General features: G+C 37.6%; 1 protein-coding gene across 3 annotated transcripts in view; it reads left to right on the top strand.

The window, feature by feature from the left end:
• pdm3 (pou domain motif 3) overlaps window positions 1–22,210 on the top strand; it is a 1,342,109-nt gene that overhangs the window by 304,315 nt on the left and 1,015,584 nt on the right. Inside the window, exon 1 of one of the 3 annotated variants that reach the window (XM_053783632.2) lies at window positions 5,238–5,751. The exons of 1 other annotated variant lie outside the window; for it this stretch is intronic. The gene's annotated coding sequence lies outside the window, so the exon portion shown is untranslated. Of the gene's footprint in view, window positions 1–5,237; window positions 5,752–22,210 lie in introns of those variants that run through there. One more of the 3 variants, XM_053783635.2, reaches the window with a different exon arrangement.

Genomic DNA, 22,210 nt, shown 5'->3' with positions numbered 1-22,210 from the left:
GTATCACCTGGAAGTAGTGTAGTATCACCTGGAAGTAGTGTAGTATCACCTGGAAGTAGTGTAGTATCACCTGGAAGTAGTGTAGTATCACCTGGAAGTAGTGTAGTATCACCTGGAAGTAGTGTAGTATCATCTGGAAGTAGTGTAGTATCATCTGGAAGTAGTGTAGTATCATCTGGAAGTAGTGTAGTATCATCTGGAAGTAGTGTAGTATCATCTGGAAGTAGTGTAGTATCATCTAGAAGTAGTGTAGTATCATCTGGAAGGAATATAGTGCATCATCCGGAAGGATTGTTGTATTCTCTGGAATATATGTTGCATTATTTGGAAAGTGTTACATAACTGGAAACAGTTTTGCATCAACTGAAAGGTGTGTTGAATTAGATGAAAAATATTAAATCTCGAAGCAGTGATGTTTTATTTAGAAGGTGTTGCATCATCAGAAAAGAGTGTTGCTTTATTTGGGAGAAGTGTGTTATCATAGTGTTGAATCATCTGGAAGATATTTATTATATCTGTATCATAGAAAACAAGTGTTGCAGCAACTTTATTAAGCAATTAGTTGCATAATCATGAAGAAATGTTGAATTTCTAGTTTTTTTTCTAAGCGTATCTGACTGGAGCTTAGGGGACGCAGGATCGAACTTTTACCACTCCTTGCAATGGATGGCCCACACGGGTTTCAATATGATAAAAGCAATGATTTTTTTTTCCTTACTGTACTTTCTGATGAGTTTTGGTAATCTACTGCAGGCACTTTGGTTGGAAAATGGTTATATAGATTAATTCTGACAGACGAGGTTGTCATGGGACATTCGTTAGTACCAAGGGACACAAACATGGGTATTGCGGGACAGAGTCAGGAATCGTCAGACAAATTACGAAAATCGTGTCTGTTGTCATGGGACACATGTCTCGTAGGGCACACGAATTTCGTGGCAGTGACGACCGACTCATGGGTACTGTGAGACACTTATGAGAATCGTGAGATATTTGAAGGCAACGTTGGGAGAGGCCTGTGGGTAACGTGGGAATTTCTATGAGTCTGGTGGAATTTCCTTAGCTACGAGCTGGTTAGAGAAATTGTCTCCAAGAGTAAACAGATAAAATGTATACACACAATGCGGGTTATGGCATTTCATTGGGAAGAAGTTTCGTCCACCAGGACCGTCATCAATACACGAATTGGTAAATTTCTCCATATCGAACGAAACTTCTTTATAATAAATTGCCGTAACTCGCACTGTCTCGCATATTTATATCTCCAAATCTAAGCGAGAATTTCTCGAATTGTCTGGTAGTAATTAATTTCTTGGAGACATAACTAGCGAACGAGAACCTCTATATCTTACAATATCTGAAGACCATCGCGCCAGTGTCATTGATATTTGTTGCAAGTGTAATAATGAATGTGGTGATATGAGGTGTTTTTGAATGGTATGAGGTGTTTAAGTAGGATAAGAAGTGTTATAGAATGTTATGGAGTACATAGTGTTTAGCAAAATATGATGCACTTTTAGTGGAGCGCTTTTTTCTTGTTAGTAGGACTTTTTTTTTTTTTTTTTTTTTTAGAGAGGCGTTTTATCTTGTTGGATGGGCGTTTTTCATATTTTTTAGGGGACTTTTGTCTTGCTATTGGAGCGTTGTATCTTGTTAGCAACGCCTTTTTCTTGTTATAGGTGTGTTGCTTCTGGTGTTGAAGGAGTTCTTTTTTTATCCTTCTGAAGTTGAAGAGCTTTTTTTTTTTTTAAATGTAGATATGCTTCTGCAGATGTTGAGCAGATAGTTTTCTGGATGAAGGAATCTGACTTCTATTGTTGGAGTGTTGCTTGTGGTGTTGAACTTGCACTTCTTTGCGGGAGAGCTTACGTTTTATCGAAAATTTTCCGTTGTTGGAAAGGAATTTTTTTCCGAAGTTAGAGAGGTGCTGCTTCTGTTTATGGAGAGGTCTTTCTTCTGTTGTTGGAGAGATTCATCTGTTGTTGAAGAATTGCTTCTTCTGTTATTGAAAAGGAGCTTATTCTGCCGCTGAAAATGTTGTTCTCCTGTTGCTGGAGAGGCGATGCTTCTTTTGTTAGAGAAGTGCTTCTTCTGTTGTTGGAGAAGGGATTCTTTTTTGTTTTTTGTGTTTTTTTTTGACAGAGATGTGCTAGTGTTTCTTCTGTTTATAGAGTGGTGATTTTTCTGTTAAAATACGAGGTGCTTCTTGTGTTCATCGAGAGGTGGTTTTTTTTGTTGTTGGAGAGATGGTGCTTCGTCTGTTTTTCATAGATGAACTTTTGTTGTTGAAGCTTCTGTTGCTGGAGAGATGCACCTTCAGCTGCTGGTGAGGTGCTCCTTCAGTTGTTAGAGAAGTTCTTCGTCTATCGTTGATCCACTTCTGGAGTTGGCGGTTGGGTATATCTCCCCCTTTTAGAAAAGCTCCTGTTTCTGGATGGGTGCCACTTCCAATATTAAAAACAGTTTTTGTTGTTGTTGTGTTTGTCTGCTGGGTTTGAATAACGATCCTTTTGTTGATGGAGGGATATTTATTCTACTGGTAAAAGGAAATTTTATATGTTGCTGATTTATTTTTTTTAAGGTGTATCTCGTACTGTTGTAAGAATTTTTCTTCTGTTGGGAGATTATTCAGCTGGAGTTTGGTTGTTTTTGTTAAACAAGATTTTCTTAAATTGTTAGTTTTCTTGAAGAGATGTTTCTTTTGCTTGAAAATCTCCTCATCTGGTGTCAAAGGTGTGTTTTTTGTACTGTTGGAGGGGCAATAACTCTGGTGAATTCTGCCTTTTAGTTGAAAATTTCTTCTGCTTAGAGTAATGCTTGTTACTGGAAGTGTGTTTCTAATGGGAGTGGTTATTTCGCTGGTTATAAAAACAGTCCTATTCATTGAAAAAAGTTTACTTATGATTTTGATGGAGTTCTCTGGACATTGTAGGTCTACTTCTGCTCTCGGAGTGCTTTTTTTTCTGTTGATAACCAAGAAAAGTTGTCTCTGTTAGAGGTGTGCCCTTTTTATTACTGGTGTGACTCTTTTCTTGTTGTAGGTCATTTAAATTAAATATAATAAACTGAATTATTTTTCTGTGGTAAGTATAATTCCATTTTTAAACAGAATTTCTCTTTCGGTGTGTTGAAGTGTTTTCTTCGCTTTTGTTCCTAGAATTTTCATATATTTTTAGGAGATGCAGTTTTTGTATTAATGTTTTTCCTCTGGTTGCTCTTTTGTTTTTTCTGTTCTTTTTTTTTTTTTGCTGGAGATCTTTCCTGTTACTCTCATACATTTCTTTTTCTAAGAATTGAAATCTGAACTTAGTTTTGTTTAAACATGTAAAGTTTCTGTGAAATACAATCCCACGGTGAGAGATTTTACTAAGACATAACCGCCATAGAGAGGAGATATCAGGGGAAACCTGACGATCAGTTTGATGGTTTACTGCTGCTGGACACTGCTGCTGTAGAACCATAATGAACACGACCGAAAAAGTTTGAAAACTGCGTTTAATGTATATATATATATATATATATATATATATATATATATATATATATATATATATATATATATATATATATATATATGTATGAATGTATATGCAAAATAATGATAATGTGAGTAGTCACGAAAGCGCTTGGAATTTCTCTATTCTTTCACAGTGGTTTTTTGCATATTCTGAAATCACTTGTTTACTGTGATCTTATTGCGCATATATATATATATATATATATATATATATATATATATATATATATATATATATATATATATATATATATATATATATATATATATATAATACAATATGTGTGCGTGTGTACTTCTTACTAGTTTGGAGTTCCGCTTTTTGTGTTCTTGGAATCTTGCTTTCTCCGTTTCTGGAATTTTACTTCTTATATTTTTAGGATGCTACTTCTGATGTTTTTGGAATGTTGCTTCTATGATCTTGGAATGTTGCTTCTAATGTTTATGAAATGCTGCTGCTTATATTCTTGGAATGTTTCTTTTTATAATTTGGAATGCTGGTGTTAATACTTCTTAAATGTTGGTTCTTATGTGCTTACAATGTTGCTTCATATGTTTTGGGAATGTTGTTACTTATGTGACTAGAATGTCGCTTCTTATGTCTTTGGAGTGTTGCTTATGTCCCTAGAATGTTGCTTACGTTTTTAGTGTTGCTTGTGTGCCTAGAATGTTGCTTCTTATGTCTTTGGAGTGTTACTTATGTCCCTAGAATGTTGCTTATGTTTTTAGTGTTGTGTGGCTAAAATGTTGCTTATGTCTTTGGAGTTTTGCTTGGGTGCCTAGAATGTTGCTTCTTATGTCTATGGAGTTTTGCTTGGGTGCTTAGAATGTTGCTTCGTATGTCTTTGGAATGTTGCTTCTTTAGTTCCTGACATTAATTAAACATTTTGTTAGTACTACTCATTTTTCTGTTGGAGGTTTTACTGTAGTTACTGTGTTCTTCTCAAACTCTTTTATCTTTATGTAGAATTTATTCCCGTTGTTATGATATCCACTCCTGTTGGTTTAAATAACTATTTCCCAAGTGCTGTTGATTTTACAAATTAATTGCTTCCGGTTAATTAATTTAAGTTGGATTTAAGCAGTGATTTCATTCTTCTGCTAAGATTTTGTCAGTTATGTGGTCCTTCTGTTGCTCTTAAGTTTGGAAATAATATGCTCCTACTGTTGAATTTACGCAGTTATACCTCCCTGTTTTATTGACGTTTAAATATCTGGCTGTTCTTAACATGTTTCAACTTGTGTTAAATTGAGAATATACTCCTGTTAATGATATTTACCCGCGGCCTTTACAGCAGTTATTCTGAAGTATGAGTAATACTGTACGAGTGACGGTGACGCCTGTTGCTGGAGATGACGCAACACTGCTGTGCATCCCACCGTCTCAGGCGCGAGTGACGACTATCGGGGAGATCCGCGAGTTGAGCTGTGACGACCTTCACGGGAAGAGAAGGGGAGGAAGAGCCTTGCGGCAGAAGCCACTGCATTTAGCGGCTCTTCATACCCCTTAACCACTCTTACATGCTGCTAAAGGAATCCTAGTGTTACTGAAACAACGTGGTAATGTGTGTGTGAGTGTGTGTGTGTGTGTGTGTGTGTGTGTGTGTGTGTGTGTGTGTGTGTGTGTGTGTGTGTGTGTGCGTGCGTGTGTGTGTAAGGACCGGCTATCGTAGAGCGAGCCTCGTGGCAGAGGGGGATATTGTATTGTTGACGTAAGGGGCCTCGTGGTGGCGGAGGTATTGTGGTGCCGTAGCGGTGGTGGCGCGGGTGTCCAGGAAGTATCTGGCAAGGTCCACCGGAGCACCGCCCCTTGCCTGGCTGGCTGGCTGGCTGCCTGGCTGGCTGGCTGGCTTGCAGGGAGGCTGGCCATAGTGACGTCACGCTGCCCGCGCAGGAGGAGGCAGTGTGCGCGAGCTGGACACTCGCTGCCACCTCCACCACACCACCACCTCCACGCTCACAGCTCCCTGCCTCTCATTTTCATATTCGATTTGTGCCGCGTGTGTTTAAACTGCTCTCGCGCCCCCATCACTCAGATCGCGGCGGCCAGTCCTGCACGCAGCCTGCGCTCGCTCCCACGCGGTGACCCAACGCACCTCCTCCAACAATCCTCCAACGCGGCTCCCCGCCAATAGAATTCTTCGTCAGTACTCCAGCAGCGTCCTCCGACAGCGTCCTCTCCGCGGGGCTGGGACGAGGGCCCAGCACCACCACCACCTTCGCTGTTTTAGCGGGTGAGTGACCTGTCTCACGCATTCCTCACGCCCGCGAACCTTCCGCCCACACACGCCCACAACCGCTCACACACCTAATAAATAATCGTCTACCTACTAATTTTCAATCGAGACTTTTCTTGGAGCTCTGTGGCCAAAGGGACGCAGAAAAAAAAAAAGACAGAAAGAATACAAGTGGTAATGGCTGTAGATTTTACCGCAACACGGATGATTAACCGCTCGTGAGACGCCCCTACCCCCCCACTCATCACAGCTCCCCCTACACCCTCCTCATCATCGACCCCCCTCCCCCCCCACACCCCATCCAACTCGCAACTTTTCCAGCACGACGAACCTGTTGACATTCCTCGCCCTCGTCCCCTTAATGTCACGTTCGTCCTGCTAGCGATCGACCGCAATTATGTATAAGTGCTCGACTGCCTGCTCGGCCACCCCACCTGTCTCTCGACCAAACTGACCTCTCTACCACCCTGCTGCCATAACCATGTTACTCCTGCGAATGCAGTCTTATACAAAAACAAAAGTTACCAATCGACCATCTCAAGAAGCTGACCATCCCACCAAACTGGCCGTCCCACCAAGCTGACCATCCCACCAAGCTGACCATCCCACCAAGCTGACCATCCCACCAAGCTGGCCATCCCACCAAGCTGACCATCCCACCAAGCTGACCATCCCACCAAGCTGACCATCCCACCAAGCTGACCATCCCACCAAAATGACTATCCCACCAGGCTGACCATCCGACCAAGCTGGCCATCCCAGGAAGCTGACCATCCCACCAAGCTGACTATCCCACCAGGCTGACCATCCGACCAAGCTGGCCATCCCAGGAAGCTGGCCATCCCACCAAGCTGACTATCCCACCAGGCTGACCATCTGACCAAGCTGGCCACCCCAGGAAGCTGACCACTCCACCAAAATGACCATCCCACCAATCTGACCATCTCACTAACCTGACCATCCCACCAAGCTGACCAAACCACCAAGTTGACCACTCCACCAAGGTGAGCACCCAACCAAGATGACCATCCCACCAATCTGACCATCTTACCAATCTGACCATCTTACCAAGCTGACCATCTTACCAAGCTGACCAAACCACCAAGTTGACCACTCCACCAAGCTGAGCACCCAACGAAGATGAGCATCCCACCAGGCTGACCACCTCACCAAGCTGAGCACCTCACCCAGCTGACCACCCCATCAAGCTAACAAAAAATGCATTACTCCAGTAAGCGAGTATTCAGCAGCACATGTAGCAGACGTCTACCAAACTTCCTGGTAGACATATGCTCCTCTCATCGGCATGACAGCTGCTCAACCGAAAGGTCTTCACGGCCCTTGAGCACATAATGTTGCTGCTACTTCTCTAAAAAAAATGCAGAAGCCTATTACCGGAGTGATTCCAAGAACATCTTGACCATATAAACTGATATTAAGGCTTGTCATGCGTGCAGACAGGATTAAGCAAATCATAATTCATGCCCCTTCTCCTCCTTCAACCCGGCTACTTTAGTTCTCTCGTAACCTCTCGACTCGACACCAATATACCCCCTCCACATATAGTGTCACCCGGGCGATGCCGTCTCCCCTCTGACACAACACCCTTCAGATATTCCGGTTCCCCCTACCTTGATATTCTCCCCCTCTTCTCACCCCTCCCCTTCTCCCCTTATCCACTCAATCATCACCTTCCTTGCCCACCTTCTAACACCTACCGACTCTGACTGCTGCTTCGTCTTGCTGAAGTGCGTGAATCAAAGGAATATGACTGCAGCGACCTCATGAGCCTCTGGCGGCTCTGAGGGTTGGAATAAAGTGGCAGACGCTGCCTGCCTTGTGGTGCTGGATTGCGGAGGAATTTTTGCTCGCCATTATTAGGGAATTTTGATGCCACTTCTGTCCCCTCGCCCCTGTTTGTTTTTTTTGTGTGACGATCGGAGTAAATAATCTGTTATATTTGCACATGATCATTATCTTTACGCAAATTAAACGTATAATTTTCAATTACTGAGAGTGAGTGTCTTGGTTACATGAAACGTTTTAGAAATACATTGGGCAGCGTCAAGGGTCACGCGTCTGAAAAATAAAGAGGTGCCACGGAAATGATCCTCGCCTCAGTGGTACAAAGACTGTACGCAATGATTAACGAAGAAAATATTAATAGGCCGAAGAAAGAAGAGAGAATAATGATGTAAATGAGTGTCTCGAACTAAACTGTTTATTTCTCTCTCTCTCTCTCTCTCTCTCTCTCTCTCTCTCCTCCCATCTATATCTATGTCTTTCTCTCCCATCATTCTCCATCTCTCCCTATAACCCTAGATTCTTATCCCTCTATCTCTTTCCCTCTCTTTTCCATCATTGTCTTCATATCCCTCTTTCTCTCTCTCTCACTCTCTTTCTCACTCTCTTTCTCTCTCTCTCTCTCACTCTCAATCTCTCTCTCTCTCTCTCTCTCTCTCCCCATTCCTTTCCATCTGTCCTTGTGTTACACTTCCCTCTTTCCCACCATCCCTCTCTCTCTCTCTCTCTCTCTCAAATCGTTTTGCAAAAATGCATAATTAGAGAATTTTTTAATTATCAAGAAATCGAGCAAAGTTTGAAGGGTCATTGAGAGCCAAATTTAGGAAAAAAAAATACTTGAAACTTGTCTTGGAGGTCGTGAAACTTGGCCCACGGGTGAGAGTTAAGCCCTGATTTATCTCATTAGATAAAATCTTACTGAGACTTGTTTCTCGAGTCTCGAAGAGTGTTTTTTTATTACACCTCACTCAACTAGCGGATGAGTTGAGAATAGTTAAGTGACGCAGCACAGTTAAATGTGATTAAATGATTGGACTAACTGATGATCTCTAATCAATAAACTTATCAATTAATAATAATTAACTTCCTTGTAGCTATAATGAACATTATATAATAATGGATTTTAAAATATAAAAGTTTTGGGATTAGTTTCTCGAGAGATTAAGACAAAAACAATGTAGAAATGTATATCAAATATAAGACACTAAATATTCAGCTTAACGTTTAGTTGTATTAAAACAGGTATATAGAACATAGTTCATTTTCTTATTTTAAAAAAATTATCTTTCATTCTTTAGAGTATATATATATATATATATATATTCATATATATATACATATATATATTCATATATATATATATATATACATATATATATTCATATAGATATATACATATATATATACATATATATATATATAGAGATATATATATACATATATATATATATATATATATATATATATATATATATATATATATATATATATATACATATAGACATATATATATATATACACATATACATATATATAGACACATATAGATATATATATATATATACACATAGATATTCAAATAGACACAGATATATATATATATATATATATATATATATATATATATATACATATATACATATATACATATATATATATATATATATATATATATATATATATATATGTATATATATATATATAAATATATATACATATATATATATACATATATATATATACATTATATATACATATATATATATATACATTATATATATACATATATATATATACATATATATATATACATTATATATATACATATACATATATATACATATATATACATATATATATATACATATATATATATATACATATATATATACATATATATATATATACATATATATACATATATATATACATATATATATACATATATATATACATATATATATATATATATATATATATATATGTATATACACAACCACAGGGGTATATATGTCGTGCCGAATAGGTAAAATTGGTCAATTAAGTCCTTTCTAAAATTTTCTCTTATACGTTTACAGATATATATTTTTTTTTCATTCATGTTAATGTAAAAATTAGTAATTTTGTGCCAAAAGAGCCTTAGAAAACTTACATAACCTTATCATAACAAGCGCAATTTAATTTAGCCTAATCCAACTAAATAGGTTTCAGATAAGTTTACAATAATTTAATAAACAAACACAATGAAATATATTTTTATTCGTTAGGCTCAGAATGATTTTTGCGAAAGTACTGCATACACAAATTTTCGCTTGCCTTATTCGGCAAGAAGAGCATTGCCATTTAAGCCAAAATAGCAAATTTTACTTATTCGACATATATATATATATATATATATATATATATATATATATATATATATATATATATATATATATATATATATATATATATATAATGTGTGTGTGTCTTATTCAAATCATCAATTATCATTATTTTTGTTTCAATGGTAAAACGCTAAACAGGTCTGGAATGTAATTAGATTTGATCCAAGGAAGGGAAATAAAGCTCTAATTCATTGGAATGAGAGCATTTAACCATACTAAAATCGAATCTCGTTCCCTGTGGTTGATTATACACAGCTTTTGCCATTCTTTTTGCAACTTGAGTATCAGGAAAATTTAACTTGTTTTATTATTATCGTTATTATTATTATTATTATTATTTATGAGAAGGCGTTATACCCATATGGGGTATAGTGCGCCTGTGGAAGGGGAGACAATCAGTTTTGATCTTGGGATATTGAGGGTAGCTCCAAATCCTAGGATGAAAAGCCCTTCAGTATCAAGGAACCCTCCCCCGGTCCCTCTCTCTAGTCTCCTCGGAGTTGCAGTACACAAATCCATTTCAAGAGATGTGACGGCCCTTGTGAAGGGTCCTTCATGCGTCCAACATGATGTTTTCCGGGTCTCCAGGCACTGAATGACCCCTGCGGGTTTAGCGCTCCCCGATAAATTTAGCCATCAAAGCTAACCCCAAGAATTACATAAATGTACTTCCTTTCGAGTTAAATCACGTTAAAATCCCAAATAGTGTTTTTGGAGATATTCTTGTTGCTGGGAAACGGTTCTTCATCCAAGGAACTCGAGCTACCTTCCTTTAATGGGTTAAACAAGACTACCTCTCATTCCTTATACACTGTTTGACCCCAACGAGTTTAGTGCTTCTTCCTGGATAAAAAAAAAATTGGAATCATCCCCTTGTCGTACTCCGCTGTTGAGTTTATTTTTTTTATGTGCTTTCAATTAATTTAACACTTTGTTAATTTAACGTATATTTTTATCCCATGGAGAAAAACAAATGCGGTATAACGCGATTCTTTACTAATTCTCAGAACAGATGTGATCTGTTTGTGGCTTGATAAAACCCACTGTGTGGGCGAAACGTTGTCAATAGCATTATTCTCTATTCATTTTTTTATTTTTTTGCCATCGTGCCGGTATTTCATGCCATTTCTCCTCAGCGTTAGTCCATCCAGCACTTTCGTCATCAAAAACCTTCTCATAATCGATTATGAAGAGTTTACCATTACATAACTATCATAACTCATAAATTGAGAAAATTCGTTTTTTTTTTATTATACATAATTTCGGAGCAGACTTTGCCATGATAGACATTGTGTCTCGATTAGTTCTTAGAATTTTTTCATTGATATCCGAATGACAGGCCGGATACAAGTTAATTATTTGTGTGTGGATGCTTTGATTTAGTGTTTCTTCACCTTCTTGGCCCTTCAAGAGGACTTCTTTTGATGCTGACCATCTCTTGTGCTGAGGAATTGGAACAACCTTCATCTTCCTCTTAAGTCCCCGTACTCTTTATTACCTTACAACTTAACAAGACGTTTTAGTCAGTTCTGTTTATTGTCAAGCCACAACTGAGGTGAGTAAATGAGAGAAGGATAGACACCAGGTTTCGAGAGGGAAGGGGGGGGAGGGAGAAAGAAGGGAGTAGTAGAAATAGCAGCAGCAGTATAGTAGTAATGGTAGCAATAGTGGTTATAGTAGTAATGAGGTAGGAGCACTAGTAGTACTAAATTACTTCTTTTATTACCACTGCTTCTACTACTATTATTTCCACTACTGCTTCTGCTAATTCCTTATTCACCACCACTGCTACGACTACTATTACTACTGCTGCTGCTATTACTACTACTGCAACTAGTACTACTAATACTACTAGTACTACTACTACCACTATTACTACTAGTACTACTAATGCTACTAGTACTACTACCACTATTACTACTAGTACTACTAATACTACTAGTACTATTACTACTACTATTACTGCTACTACTACTGCTACTTCAACTATTAGTATTGATACTACTACTGCTAGTATTCTTATACTACTACCAGTATTCCTATACTAATACAATATTACTATACTACTGCTACTATATTACTATACTACTGTTACTATATTGCTATGCAACGACTATTACTACTACTATCATCTCTTCCCTTCCTTTTCTGACCTGTCTTCTGGTCTTCTCTTCTTTTTCGTACCAGTTGCGACTTGTCAGTGGTCCAGGACGTACCGAATCGTCGTCATAAGGCTCATTAATGCAAGTTATTTGTGAATTGCTCCACCAACTTCATTCTTTCTCATTATAATAAGTTGCCACCCTGCCATTTCCTCAACTCACTTTAGCCACATCAGTATCATATCAATGCAAACACATCATTACTCCAGTACAGAGACATCAACTTCACCCTGTACAAAGACATCAACATCCCTCTCGTACAAAGGCATCAACGCCACTCCAGTGCAAAGGCATCAACGCCACTCCAGTACAAAGACATCAACGTCATTCCAGTACAAAGAAATTAACATCGCTCTTGTACAACCACTTCAGCATCTCTCCAGTACAATCACATCACCGTCACTCTAGTACAATCACAGTAACATCATCACCACTACTTCAGAACAACATACCAACAACATACCAATGCATTATTGCCAAACAAACACCATACAACAGAAAGAACACCCAACTCCAATCAGCTGTACAATTTCAATCATATGTTGAACCTTCCACCATCGTGTGATTCTCTCCTGCCCATGCTGTGCCTACCCTGGGTATTAACCTTCTTTGAACTGACACTTCTCTATATTCTTTGATCCTACAGTTCTTTATATTATTTGATCCAACAGATCATATTACAAATAGTAGGATTGCCTGGTTATTACGAATGGTTTGCCTAATCAGGATTTTATTAATGTTATGCCTAGCCAGTGCTCTACTGATGCACACTCTGTGCCTTATGAATACTGTACATTCTCTGGACATTGCTGGATAATGTATACTGTTCTATGCAAAATATAGAAACTTGGCGTACTAAGTCTATTAAGAAAAGTGCCATAATTCATCTGCATTTCGAAAAAATCGAACAGATATGCATATTTTTTTATTATTAAAAGCATCATAGTATAGTGAATTAATAATCATTTTCATTAACATTGGTAGCTGCATAAATGTTTTTATTATTTATGCCCTTATTGTAATTGTTATATTGCCTAGAATTTTGTCTCGTTCTCTATGATTCCTTTTTTTTCAGGCCAATAAAGACGTCATTTTGCCCTTCTACTGATACATTATTTCCATTACTCAGTGTTTAGCTGTTGAACTCATTTGCTTTATTTGGTTTTATTAATTCTTAGCTTTAGTAATCTGTTTAGCCCTTATGGGGGGAGGGGCTCCCTTGGTGATGGTGGAAGGCTCTTGATACCAGAAATTGTACCTTTCCTACCCTTGGAACCAACCTGATTAACCTTCTGTAGCTCAAATGCTGTATGAAACCCTACAGTTTTAGCGCTTCACGTTGTGTATAATAATGAATAAGCATTTACAAGCCTTATTATTAAAGATTCGCCGGTATTCTCCCGGCCCGGGCCTTTTCCAAGTGGTGGCCCGGCCTTGGCTCCCTATTTAGGGAGTGTCTGAGACCTAAGTCTCCCATGGGAGGAGGCACAAGTACCTCCTCATCTTTGGGACCAACTGTCCCCAGGCCTAGCCACAAGCTAGACCTCTCTGGTCTGCCATCCCCGCCCCAAGGGAGCTAATGGGAATGACAGTCTTGTGAGCTGAAAGCTCCGGCTCAGGCACCTACCCTACCCTAGAAGGGCTGGGCATGGTGTCGATATTTTACAAGCCTCATTTTAATATTTCTAAGGAGTTTTAAAGATTTATTCTAATAAGGACCCTATTTGTCTATGCAAAAATGGGTCAGTGCTCGACTTATACATGCAAAAATTGCATTGCTTACGCCCAATTATTACTAATAGCTTAATTATTAAACCAATTTGTGAGCAAAGACAGATATGAGAACACATCTTTATTTCGTCAAAATTTTGCTTTTCAAATCTAAGCTTTTCAAGTAAAACCTTGAAAAACCTCTACTTAGAGATAAGCGTTGTCCAGATGAAGGATTCTGTGTTTTGTCCACACACACACACACACACACACACACACACACACACACACACACACACACACACACACACACACACACACACACACACACACACACACACACACACACACACACACATACACACACACACTCACTCACACACTCACTCACTACCTGTCTGTGTTTCACCCTCCAACCAGCTATTAATTGCATCTGAAACTACAGCTTAAGGTAAACCTCTGAAGATGCAGTTATATTTTGGAACACTAGTAGAAACATTTGATCACTGTAATAAAATCATTCAAATTTTCTATGATTCAGCATTTAGAATTAATTTTTAGTATTAATAATTGTCTTAAAATATTAAATGTTTTTCTCAGTGATATAGAATTTGGCTCCTGAACGCAGAGAATTTGTAAATCTTTCTAGTACACTTTGGATATAATTAGGCTTTGCACGAGTCCCTCTTGTTTCTTTATTATAGATTTTTTAATCATGTCTTCTACTTCATCAATTTTCAGGATAGCACTATATCAGTGAAAGGATTTCTGATGAAACAGAAAACTTTCTTGCTAAGCTTTCTGCAAAGGTCTTGGTACATTGCAGAAAACTTCTTTGGAGAACTGTCTCCTTGGAGTACTCCTCTTTTGATTTTATCTTTTTATCTCTTCGTATAAAAGAAAAAATCGAGTACTTGAGTGCAATAGATTGCCTCTTCACTCCATTTAGATCAAACCTGATTACCTCCCATTCCAGAGACACTATTGATTTACTTCTTCCCGTTAACTCTAAACAATAATAATAGGGTTCTTCAGTAGTTTATTTAGGAGTATATAAGTAAAGGCAATAAGTATCTCTTGTAGTGTGTGATAGGTCTCTTACCGTCCAAGCAAATATATCATAATTACAGAATGTAACTGGAATATATATTTTAAGTAGGAAACAAGAAGGATGATGAAAAGCAGGAATATTTTCTACAACCGTAATAGGTAGAAGGTTGGCAAAGGAATCCTCCAGGAAGGTATTACCATTCTGTTATAAGTGAGAAATGAAGGCTAGGCTTGCTAGACTTTTCGTTTTTCCTCTTGCCTATATAAAATGACAATTATGTCTCACAAATCTGTACTTGCATTAAGTGTACGTTTATGTTTACCTTGCGTTATAGCTTTGTAATAGATATTTCTGTTACATTATTTTTTTTATTTAAGATGTTTGTCCCGGAGGAAGCCGTGGGGGTCGGTGATCTTTGGAACAAAAACAGATATAATCGTACATAATGGAGAAAAGCAAACATGTCATTTCTGGAAAATTAGCAGAATATATTCGTGGAGTACTGAAGGAAAAGATCATAGGACTAAAAAAAAAAGTTCAGAATAAATAATAATTGTACTTAATTTGGCAAATGTAAGCTCTAAATAATTTATGTATATAACGAAATTGATCTGAAACCTGACACATGCTTATGAAAATGAAAATATTTAATAGCAAGATTCCGTGACTTCAGTATTAAAAAAAATATCTAAAATAATTTACTGACGTATGAGATGGAAATGTTTAGTGTTCTATGGCAATGAGACTTCCTGTGCATAAAATGTGCTATAATTATGAATATTATTAAAAAATATACAGGAAATACTTAAAAAAAGTACCCAAAGAAAATACTGAATTATTTTTAACCTATTCAAAAGAAAATGGGGAAGGGCAGCGAAGGGCTCTTGATCCTAGGAACTGGGAACTATGATGAAACCTAATTATTTCCCATGCCACAGGAGCTGCGTGGTCCCGTCGAGTTTAAGAGGTACATAAGATCCCCCGTTTTCTAATAGCATGCTCATTTATCCACTATAATCTACCTTGTCCATAATTACTATCGAATTTGATTTGTCTGTTTTGTAAGGTGAAGTTCAGGATCTATTCTTAATTCATGGTATAACTTTACAAATATTTGAGGACAGTTGTGTTCCGAGGTCTGAGCTTTGCTCAGACCTCGGCAGCACAATTTGCAATATCAAACCGCTAAATATTACAAGTAATTAAAGGAAATGCAGTCACACTTTGGCTTGTAAAGGCATCTTGAAAAATCATTATACCAGGATATTTTTAATTACGATTTGATATTCATCACAGTAAACCAATTTATGCAAGAAACTGGTTTCACTAAATTGGAGAAGAGAAATTCATTGACAAATATATATTATTATACACATGTGTATAAGACAGAATGATTACAGAGCTGTAGAAGAAGTAGACGATAATAATAATAACAAAGCCTTGACACTAGAACAGATGTGAGCTGATTGTTTAAACGAACTGGAACACATTTTATGAAATACATGAAAATGGTCAGTCATCAGAAGACTATGTATCATTCGACAAAACACAAGAGAAAGAGGAAGAGAATGTACAAAGGGTCTTCCATGACATATTGCAAAGTGAAGTAATTAAAAATATTCAGTAAGAATATTTGAACAAGCAGGAGACATTTCTGCCTTTTACCTGATATTTACAGGACATGAAAACACATGTTTTCAAAAGTCTTCATGTAAATTCGCATGTAACTCAGCCTCTGAAATCTGTACTGAATAAGTAATTATTATATCACAGCGCATATGCATATTCTTCAGAAACTGGTCCAAAAATTCTCAATGTACCTTTCATTGTTAAACGAGGAATTATTCTGTAGAAAACTATTTAGAGAGGAAAGAATTATAAGTACAATAATTGAAGAAATTATGAAAAAAATACGTAGGTAGTGAAGCAGAGATAAAATAAAGTCTCAGACTGTTTAAAAAAATAATGAGACAAGCAAAACGAATCAAATTTAAGAACGTGAGCGAAAGCTGATATGAAACCTCCTATGATTTATGAAGTGTATTTGGTACCATAATCCAGCAAATCTCTTCACGAAGAGGGAGAATGTCTTGAAGTTGGCGATCCAAGGAAGCAGTTATCCTGCCCTTCCTTGGATAACACACAGTTACCTGGTATTCCGTAGGGTTTATGTGCTTTAGGACCCTTAGGGGTTCAGGACTTCCCCGCAGATAAAAAAAATCCACCTAATGAAAGAAGTGTACTACATTTAAATGATGACTAACTGCAGCACATTTGCACTTATTGTGGTGTTGCATCAATTCCATCAGTATTTTTAAAACAAAATGAGAAGGAAACATGCCCTAGGGAAGGAGCGAAAAATATAACTTTAAAATAGTTTTTTTTGCCCATCAAAAATTTTTTGGACTAATGCTCACCAGTTTAAAACTTAAGAATATTGATAAATGACACACTTGTGCAGCATCTGGGCATCCTTATTTTGGAAACGTTTCGCCAACCAGTGGTTTCTTCAGTCCAGTTCAGAGAACGATGGAAGTAGAGTTTGAGGTAACCAATCCCTGAGGATACAGTAGATGTGTTAAGTCCATCAGTCTTGATAAAAGTACAGCATCGATAGGACTCACAGGTAAGGACCCGCGAGGGGCAAGTGAGGACAGTGCGAAGAATAGATGGTGAGAGGAATGTCTTGAGTCGAAGAAAGAAGAGTCAGGACTAGACCCAACTGCTTAGCCTGGATAAACAATGACGAAGACGACATAGAAGACAGCAGGAACTCTGCAGGTGCTGACTGCATCTTGCTGGATGGAAGATTGCTGCATCTTAATGGTGATTGGTGGCTGCAGGCGACAAGGGAGGAGCTCAACGTTGATTGGTCATTTCATAATGGCTTGGTGGTTATTTGGAATTGTGGCGTTTTTTGACGAAGAAAGTATTCTTGGAGAGTATAGCTCCATTTCCAAGACGTTTAAATCGTTGGAGAGGAATTATCATGAGACGAGTTAACAAGTGTCGGTATCGAGGATCTTGAATTAATTTTTCAGCATGCTTTATAAGTCTTGAAAGTTCAATGTTACTAGCTTCTGCAGAAGATTCGATGACATACTTGACTGTCTTGTTGATGAGGTGAGATTTGAGTTCAGATGGCTCCATATCTTGAGGATAATTTGCTGTGGTACAGAAAGATACATTTCTCCAATCAATGTACTTGTCGATATCTTTATCGTGTACAGTATCGAATCTAGGGTCGTGGGATGTTGTTATTGGTGCTGGAAGTACAGCATATGCGCGGAGAAGGGGTTTATATACTGAAAATTACTCATCTCCACCGTCCTCTGTACTGGACTGAAGAAACCACTGGCTGGCGAAACGTTTCCAGAATAAAGTTACCCAAATGTTGTGCAATTCTTTCATTTATCAACTTGTCGGTTTTCTAAATCATTTATGCAGATTCTGTCAGATACAGCAACATTTTCGAATTTTGATGAAGAAAATTCTTCAGAACTTGCCCTGCCTAAAGGCATGATCTACTTCCACTAGTAGGCTTCTCCACTGATGACTCCATCTACCACTGCTCCACCTCATCTGTCTGCAATATATAAGCCACTACAGGCAAATGCTGTACCTTCATCAAGATTGATAGTCTGAACACATCGGCTCCAGGCTGAGGGACTGATTACCTCAAATTCCTCCTTATCTTGAACCTTTCTCTGAATTGGACCGAAGAATACACTGGCGGGAGAAGCGTTTCTAGAATAAAGATATTCTAATATTGCAGAAGTGTCTCACTTGTCGGTTTTTTTTTTTAAACCATTTATACAAACTTAAGCATATTATTTAGATATTCAAGTCAACAACAGTCGTATCACTTAAAAATAAAAACCTTTATAATGGAGAATAAAAGTTACACTACCGTTGCTGAAACAATCCTAAGTAATCTACAAATTGAAAATGAAACTAAACGTCTCTGTCCACCCTTGACGATAATGATGTCACGATTAACTTGATAAAGGTTTCGACAGACCTAACCGTCCTCTATTTTCCACTCTATGCTGTGAGTTATGATTTTTTTTTTTTTTGTATCACAGGTCGAATTTCTCACATACTCTAAACTTTCCATGTATGCAAGAAAAATCACAAAAAAACACGATGCAAATGAAACGAAAGCACTGGGGATTTTAAGGTTTTCAATTTTCTAAAGTGGTTATATTGCATTTATTAAATCACGTGTTTATTTTGAGTGTGTTGCATCCACGGACACCAAGCACTACCTTGCTGCCTACAACATTCTTTGCTGGCTTGCCACCCTTTCTCAGAGATTATATTAACGTCTCGTGTAAGGAGCACTGGAAACCAACGCATCGTCCTTGATATTGTAGTCCACAGGTATTCCGACTCGGCCACAGTTAGAGCATTTGGGAACTTGCAGTTACAAGGTCGCCTGCTTGTTTCCTAGTATTATTTAAACGATTTGTTAACTGTCACGAAATGATGAGATACTCCTTCCATTTAATGTCTGTGATAACGGAGACGATCATAAAATTATAATTTCTAGGAACTTGTCGCAAGATGAGTATTTTAGGATGTGTCTTGTTGAATGGCAAACCTTGCCGACAAATATGGCAAGAGACGTTGTGTGCAGATCAACCCTTTATTTATAGATAACGTTTTGTTCTTAGCAGAACATTATAAAGTCAATGAAAGGACATAACAGAATAAACAGAAAAATGTAACCTAACCAGAGGAAAGGTTAGTTATCAGTTGCGGGAGTGTACTTGGATGTCGTTGCCAATTGTACTTACCAATGTGCTTTGCTTTGAATTGTTTGATTTGCTAGTGTGTGGCGATACTTAAGGCTGCCTGATTTTGTTCTATGGTGTCGGAAGGCTACAGGAATGCGGCTTCTAAGTTCCTTCTAGTCCTATTGTCTTCATTAACAATACCAATATAGATCAAGGGTGAGGTCACTGTGTTTATAGAAATGTCTTGATGGTATATATGTATATGTATCTTGTAAGAGAGGTTTTTAATTACCTTGCCACACCTAAATTTACCATAAAACAAGTTTAAATTTCGGAATTACCAAACATTATGCAGAATTATTTTTTCGTACAATTGCTCATTAATTATTTAAATGAACATACGCTTTCCTTATTTTTTCTATGTTATGATTAAGCGCATTTTATGGGAACATTTTACGGGAACATTTTACACTAGATATATATTGCTTAATTAAGACATGTAGCCCAACCTGATAATTACCAGCTCAATAAAATATATTAATGCCAGTCATTTTAATTTTATGGACTATTCTGATATTGTCTAATATGTTGTGCTAAGTGAGTGTTATGTTAATGCTAAAATTCGTAAATGAAACGAAAGGTTAATGATGGAACCTCCATGGAAAAAATAAAGACTATTTTCAGTGTACTTTATATTTTAGCCTCTAATGAGGCCACCATCGAAACACTTCTAAAAAGGGCCTTAATTGTAATCTAATATTTACAGCATTTTTCCTATTTTTCATTGTATTTTCTCCGTAAGGGATCATTATTTCCAGACGAATACATGCACATTGAAGATCTATTGACCAATGAAAGCCATGTACTACACACACCCAATCATTCTAACACACGTATTTGTCTAAACTCTTTACAAACCTACTCCTAGTTTCCGGATTCAATGAGGCAACTTATTATTTTGTAACAAAAAGAAGAAAATGTCACAATACCGTAGCCGAAGCCTTGAGATGTAATTCACTCTCGTTACTGTATCACTATCCTGCCCAGCCTGGGTCGGTTGGTATTCTGCAGCGCTCCTCTCTCCTTTTATTCTAATGTACTTCTATTTCTGCTGCTGCTGCTGCTGCTGCTGCTATTTCTACTGCTATTACTACTACTACTGGTATAAATCTACTACTGCTACTGCTGCCACTACTACTATTACTGTTATTACTACTACTGTTCCAATTACTACTACTATTATTACTGCTTCAACTGTTACTGCTGCTACTACTACTATTACTACTACTACTACCACAGCTATTATCATTACTACCACCACAGCTATTACCACTACTACTACCACCACAGCTATTACCACTACTACTACCACCACAGCTATTACCGCTACTACTACCACCACAGCTATTACCACTACTACTACCACCACGGCTATTACCGCTACTACCACCACAGCTATTACCACTACTACCACCACAGCTATTACCGCTACTACTACTACCACCACAGCTATTACCACTACTACTACCACCACAGCTATTACCGCTACTACTACTACCACCACAGCTATTACCGCTACTACTACTACCACCACAGCTATTACCACTACTACTACCACCACAGCTATTACCACTTCTACTACCACCACAGCTATTACTGCTACTACTACCACCACAGCTATTACCACTACTAATACCACCACTACTACCACTACTACCACCACAATCACCACTACCTCCACCACCACCACCACCACCACCACCACCACCACCACCACCCTTGATGCTGCTAATTCTACTGTTACTTCTTCAGTGGCTACAACTGTTATTACCACCACCACCACCACTACTACTACTGGTTTCTTCCATTCCCTCCTTCCGTTCAGTTTTCTGACCCTCTTTGCTTTTTTCTCTAAGTTGCGACATCACAATAGCACAGGACGGACAGAAACGTCGTGGGTTTCCTCTCTAAGGTGCAGGTTATTTGTGTTCTAGCTAAACTAGTTCTTTCCTACTTCCTTCCAAACTTGTGCTTGTTCTACCTTCAAATCGTAGTTACTAGTTCTGTTTTATATGAATATTTCCAGTACCTTAATTTTATCCTGTAGATTTATTTTTATTTTATATCAGTACGCTTCAGTTACGCCTATCTATTTCTAAGATTTTTGAGAGTGTAATTTCATTTCTCTTAATTTGACTTCGTAAAAAAAAATTACTGTTTAGTGAATAAATTTGATGCTTCACTTCGTATTTCTAGTGCATTTTGTAATAAGGAAACCAAAAATGAGTCACATATCTAAATGAGGTCTTAATGATGCATAATGTTGATATATAGTGTAACATCTTTTGCTTACATATCTTGATGTGATGCTAAAAAGTACACAAACATAATTACACTAACAAGAACTAAATCTCTTTTCTAAACTAGCCTTGATTTTTACATTTTATGATTATTTTGGAGTAGAGTATTACATTTACCCACAATGAGCAGTAACTGCCGTTATCTGATCCCAGCATTAATTTAATAAGCTATTCTTAAGCTCAATGATGCCCTCATAATATATTTGTAGAAGTTTTTGTGTCATCAGTGAGGCCATATTGATCC

Source organism: Cherax quadricarinatus, chromosome 34, assembly GCF_038502225.1.
Source record: "Cherax quadricarinatus isolate ZL_2023a chromosome 34, ASM3850222v1, whole genome shotgun sequence".
Lineage (NCBI taxonomy): Eukaryota > Metazoa > Arthropoda > Malacostraca > Decapoda > Parastacidae > Cherax > Cherax quadricarinatus.
The sequence above is the reverse complement of the archived record's forward strand: the minus strand, read 5'-3'. Positions and strand labels throughout refer to the sequence as shown.